This window comes from Triticum urartu, chromosome 7 (genome assembly GCF_003073215.2).
Source record: "Triticum urartu cultivar G1812 chromosome 7, Tu2.1, whole genome shotgun sequence".
Taxonomy (NCBI): Eukaryota; Viridiplantae; Streptophyta; class Magnoliopsida; order Poales; family Poaceae; genus Triticum; species Triticum urartu.
In genome coordinates this window covers 35,427,566-35,433,978 of record NC_053028.1, presented here as the reverse complement: position 1 = coordinate 35,433,978, position 6,413 = coordinate 35,427,566, and the positions used below count along the sequence as shown (strand labels likewise).

General features: G+C 47.2%; 1 pseudogene; it reads right to left on the bottom strand.

Moving 5' to 3' along the window:
- Positions 1 to 2,253: 2,253 nt before the first annotated feature.
- On the bottom strand, positions 2,254 to 4,065 carry LOC125523133 (annotated as a pseudogene).
- Between the last annotated feature and the right edge of the window lie 2,348 nt (positions 4,066 to 6,413).

The following is a 6,413-nucleotide window of genomic DNA, read 5'->3' as shown; positions in this document are numbered from 1 at the left end:
GGACTCCCGGACAACATGGTCCCCGCGCCTAGCGTCTAAAAAACCAGCTTACGGTTCCTCCTAAAAAGGATTTTCAGTAACACGAGGGCTGGCACTGAACAAATACCGCAATTTTCTATTGTAAAAACTAATATTCCATCTATCGATGCTTTTTCTCTCTTTTTTTTTCATTGTCGTCTTCTTCCCCAACGATTCGATGGCCTTCAAGAGTGAGGTGAGGAAGGGCGGGGGACGTCGGTCGGCCAGTCGGCAACAGTGGGGAAGGCTAGAATCAAGAGCTGGCGGTGGCGGTTGACGTGAAACTTCCCTCTCGCCAACGGTATTCTGGTAAAGGGGGAGCTAAAAAGTTTGTCTCCAAAACTCCATATCTTCAGGACGAGGTTTTTCTTAAGGGGAGCTGTATAAATTTTTACAGGACCAGCCGTTTTGCGAGATCTGGAATGGCCTTTTCTTTCGCCCAAAACTTAGGAATCTATTAGAGATGCTCTTAGGTGCATTGCAAAGTAGATTTTCTAAATTATACTCCCTCTAAGACATTTTATATCACTTGCGGGGAGTACCTTTTGTCAAACAGTGATAATGACCTTCCTTGATTGTACAAAAACATGCTAGGTCCGTTTGCAATATTTTTGACTACTACTACCAGACTATCTTCTCTATACATGTGAATTTTGACGTGTACGCTTACTAGTAGTTCAAAAAACAGCAGTTGAGAAAAGTGTGCCAGACTATGCCAGACGGGTGCATCCATGAGCATGTAGTTTTACCTAATTTTAATGCTTCTGCTATTTGCAATTTCCATCATTATCAATTCACATGAACGTTTTCTTATGTTGTAAACATTTCTTAAAAAATTTCAACAATTTTGGAATAACAAATTGTGTGTGAAAATTTTACATAGTTAAAACACATTTTCCAAAAGTGGTAACAAATTCATAATTGATGAAAATTTTGAAGAAAAATTTCAGTTCATATGCTTTTTTAAAAATTTATCAAATTTATTGAAGCACAAATATTTTTAAACTGTGTGAATAAAAAAGTCAAGAAAGGGATTATTTTTAATCAAATTCTAGAATTTGAAAAAAAAATATAAACAATATTTGAAAATAAGAACATTTTCTGGTATTCCAAAGATTTTTCAAGTTTTTGAAAAGGTTTCAAGAATTGTAATAAAGTTCAAAAAGGAGGAAAATGAATTAACGAGAAAACCGAAGAAAAACGAAAAATAGAAAATAAAAAATGCTTATTCCCTAGAAAATAAAAATTGTTTTCAAAATATGTTTATAAAGTTTAAAAATATTCTTAAATTTTTAAAAATGTTTGTGTTTTCAAGTGATGCTCACAAATTTGAGAAGTGTTTGCATTTTCAAAAAATACTATGAAGTTTAAAAAAAATTCAAGTTTCAAAGAAAATGTTCGCAAATTTGAAAAATTGTTCGCACTTTAAGAAAAATGTTCACAATTCTGAAAAAGTGTTCATGAATTTGAAAAAATTTCACAAAATAAAAAATGTTTGCGTTTCAAAAAGAAGTTCAAAGTTTGAAAAAAAATTCGGATTTTTTAAAATGTTTGTGTTTCAGAAAACATTTTAAAATTTGAAAAACACATTAGCTACAATACCCCCTCGGTCGGTTCGCTACAGTTTCCTGCCCGGTAGTACAGTGCTGGTTTGGTCTGCTACAGTAAATCAATTCTTGTTGATAAGAAACTCTGCTAATATATCAGCAAATCTGGTTGGTTCTAGTGTTTTTTCTTCTGATTTTCAATCCCGGGCTACAGTACACACTTACTAGTTACTACTAGGCCTGCCCATAGTGGACTCGGAACAAGTCAGGTCTCTATTTTTAGAGTGCGGACAATGTATTTTTAAGAAAGACCATTATACTCATTATTATGAAGGGTATGAAGAGATCTCCTTTGTTGATGTGTTTAAAGGTTATAAAGCAGAAATGCCTTATATTTTGGGACAGAGGGATTACTTGTCGCTGCTTTAATACAATTCTGTACTAAAGTTGTACTAAACCAGCGACAGGTAATATGGATAGGAGGAGTAAAGGAAGTAAAACTGAAATTTGCTCTATTATTTGCTATGCCTAGATTTACTTGTGTTATTGCCACTTCGTTTGGAGTCTATCCCATCTCATGTCACATTGAACACTATATATAATCCAAACATCTCAAAGATACAAGTTTCCAATGTTTGAGTAATTTTGAGAAGACACTAAAATCAGCAACCGGGATGAATGGTACTGGCTACAAAATTTCCACGCTGTGGATGAACTCAACTTCAGCAACTGTAGATTCTTGAGATGGTTCGCTTTCTTCCTCCATTTCCCCGGTGATATCCTCGAGTGACATCCCTTTGGATTCCGGCAAGGCAAGAGTGAACATGACTCCAACCAGGTTGCACCCTGCGAGAAGTAGGAGAGAGCTCCGGATGCTCGTATGAGAATACTGGAACCAGAGAACACCGATGATGGCACCACACTTACCCCCGGCAGCCGATATGCCGTTGCACGTCGACCGCAGCCGCGTCGGGAATATCTCGGTAGGCAGGATGAAAGTGGTGGAGTTGGGGCCGAAGTTTGCGAAGAAGAGGATCAATGCATACATGATGGCGAAGCCTGCGTGCATGCTGGGTTTGGACCAGAACTTGTAGGGCGCGGCGAGCCCGATCATGAAGATGGTCATCATGGTGAACCCCATGAGCTGGATCTTGATGCGGCCGATGCGGTCAACGAAGAGGACAGTGAGGAAGTACCCTGGCAGGGAACCGCCGACCACGATGATGGCCTGCGTGCGGGCTATCTTGTAGGTCTGCTCGAGAGGGCTCATCTCGGCCGCGTCTCCAAACCAGCCGATGCCGCTGAAGATGTCCTTCATGAAGAGGTTGAGGGAGTAGAAGACGACGTCGAGGACGAACCAGCACACGGTGGTTCCGAGGAGCTGGCGGCCATGCTTGTGAAGGAACTCCATGGAGAAGAGGCCAAACTCGTCCTGCTTAAGACGGCCTCCGCGTCCATGTCCGACACGAAGTCGATGTCGAGGACCGCGGCCATGTCAGACGCCGCTAGCTTGAGGTTCTTGGCGATGAGCGCGGTGTAGCGCGCCGTCTCGGGCACCTTCATGCGCCAGTAGTAGGTGAGCAGGGCAGGAACGGCGCCGAGCATGAGTACTATGCGCCACACGTAGTCTGCTTGCCCGAGCTGGTCAGTATCGTACGCGGCCGTGTTCTTGAAGCTCGCAGAGAGCACCAGAACAACAGCCCCAGCAGCCAGGTTCCCAAGACCCTTTATGCAGGGCAAGCATAATACGATAAGGATTAAAATATTATCTTTGACTGAGTTAGACGAGAAAAAAGAAATGGAGGTTGTAGATTAAGAATGAGATGCAGCACAGGCTCCAAAAAATATTGTGATGGTTTTACTTACACACCTGCATAGCGAAGACCGCTGCTATGAAGGCTCCGCGAGTCCTCTTGTTGGCATACTCAGACATGATGGTCGCCGAGAGCGGGTAGTCGCCGCCGATGCCGAAGCCGAGCCAGAAGCGGAAGAAGCACAACGTGGCCACGACGCACTTGGGCTTGTTGTGGAAGGAGAGGCCGGACGCGAGCGAGCACACCACCATGAGCTTGAGCGTGACGCCGTAGATCAGCTTCCGCCCCATCCTGTCGCCGAGCCAGCCGAAGAAGAGCTGCCCCAGGACCGTGCCGCAGAGCGCCACGCCGCTGACGGCACCGGCAACGTTGCCGGGGAGCCTGCCATCCGCCGAGTGGTAGTAGATGCGGCCCAGGAGGTCGGCGATGAGGGAGACCGAGAACAGGTCGTAGGCGTCCGTGAAGAAGCCCATGCCAGCGATGACGATGGTGGTGAAGTGGTACAGCTGCGTCCCGGCGACGTCCAGGGCCTCGAGCACCTTGACCTGCTTGCGAGCCCGCCGCGTCTCGCATTTCACCGACGTCACCGCGTCCAGGACGTGGTACAGCATGGCGCTCCCGGCGCCATGGAGGTGGAAGAAGAGGGAGCTGCACGCGTGCCTCCTCGCAGGCTAGGTCGTGAACATTGTAGCAGTAGTCTCTGGGGAAACCAAGCGCTTCATGTTTGCCATATATAAAACCGCCCGGTTGTCTCCGTTCTTATTTTATACAACTGGACGAGTGTCCTCTGAAATATGACTACGAGGGTCCCTCCCAGCTGGACGAATTGACAACTTTGCTGACGAACTTGCTGCCGTTGCTATGCTTTGCTGACAGTGGAAGGCGACTGACAGAATGAAGACGACGACAGTTGTTCCGTGAAATAAAAGGGGGACGGAAACAACGAGATCAGAATATTATCAGAACATTCAGATGCAACCTCCCCCGCTTCGTTGAATAATCTGCATGGCCGGTGAGCCGTGCCTCGCATCAGGAAAAAGCTGCTGTCATCTGACCGTGCGCTGCGTTGTCCCTGCTAGGGCGAGTCGGGTGGCGCCCTGAACCCAGCCGCCGGGGGCACACACTCCCTCCTCCCCTCCCTCCACCGCCGCTGGCCGACGGCCGTGGCAAAGGACATCGCCCTCAGCCCTCAGCCCCGGGGGCCGACGGCCGTGGCAAAGGACATCGCCTCTCCCGCGGCTCTGGGGTTGTGTGGGGCCCCGAATCATGTGGAGGCGCGTCCGATCCGATCGGCACGACGGCGATGGCTGTGGCGCGGCGGCCTCAGAGGCGGCACGGGCTGCGTGCGCGGCGGCCAGTCATGTTCGGGCGGCGGCGGCACTGCGGTCGGCGGCACGCCATCTGCCTTTGGATCGGCGGCAGCGGCGTGGAGGGCCTGGTGGTTGCGGCGGCGGCATGCACTATAAAGAAAAGACACATCCATGACATTTTGGGCCGAACGAATTTGTTTTGTCATACATATGACACTTCTATGACGATAATTGTGACAAAATGCGGTATCATCATAGATGTGGTGGGCTCCTACTTCTATGACAAAAAATCATGACAGAAAATGGGCTTTTCGTCCTGAGCGGGCCGGAGACGCAGCTGCATGACATTCTTTGGGCCGTCCATGACGGAAAAAACCGTGGTAGAAGCGAGGGCGAGGAAAATTTCGGGGAGTTCCCGGTTATGGTGGGAGGTCGGGGGCCGAGCGATGCGCGCTTCTCTCGTACACGTACGTGCGTGTGTGCGAGGCGTTGGCTCTAACTGAACCTGTCGTGGTTTTGTCACGTCAGATGTCCTTAGTGTCAGGACTTAGTCGCGAGACCAACGCATCTATGTGGTAGCTTGAGAGGGGTTGAGTGGGACGAGAGATGCAGGGCGGATCAACACATAAGACAGGGATTTAGACAGCTTCGGGCACCGGGAAAACATCATCAGGTAACAACCCTACATGCTGTTTGAGGCTAGGTCTCATTATCATCACGAGGGAGACGCCGTAAACCGGCTCTTTGTGTCTAGCCCTAGAGATTGTTTCTTCTTGCTGTCGCTTGTCCCTCTTTGGGGAGCCCTACCCCTCCTTATATATGTTGAAGGGGCGGTTTACATGACTAGTCCTAGTTGGATTAGGATTACTCTATTACAAGTGGAGTCCTAGTCTTGCTTCCTTTGTAAGAGAATATTCCTTGTGCTTTCCTCATATACCGGCCCACCATTAAACGTGAACCGGCCTTCTGGGCCATGGGCCTCGTCATCCATCTGACAAGCCCACCGGGTTACTAATGAACCGCCAAGACCGGGTGGGTAGCCCGTGAACTGCCAAGCTCCGAGCGGGTTACCAGTGAGTCGTCCAGTCCGGCCGGGTTATACTTCCGGCCGGTTTACGCCATGGGGTATATCCCCGACATTAGCCCCCAGTTTAATTTGGATTTATCTATGTTAAACTGATCCTGTAAAATAAACACAAGAAACAAACTTGACAGGTTGTGCTCTGGGTTAAGAATTCTTGTAAACCGGCACCTGATCATCCTTAAGTCCTTGTCATTTCCTCCTTCTAGTAAATCCAGGTCAATAAGCCAGCGTCATACTCAATTTTCTGACATTGGTTTCTCATAGAAGAATATTGTGAAGAATAATCCACTTGAGTCGGCTTCCAAAGCGCCGGTTTAAGAAATATTGGTCTTGAAATATTCATCTGATATTCAGCCGGTTTGAAGATGTAAAAACTTGCCGGTTTAACATTACCAAAATGGTCGGGTTATAAAAACTGATGATCCGGGATTATGACCGTTTATAGACGCCGGGTTATGATTGTTGCCAACGCCGGATCACACAATTAATCTTCCCGATTTGCCAAAAACTGAGAATTTGAAGATGTTCCTCCTTTATATGCATATTACCTGTAGCCCCCAAGTCTTAAGAGGAGAACATAATGATAGCTTAAGACTTGTGTCAATATAAATGTTGCAACCTTGAAGAAATCCATGTTGTT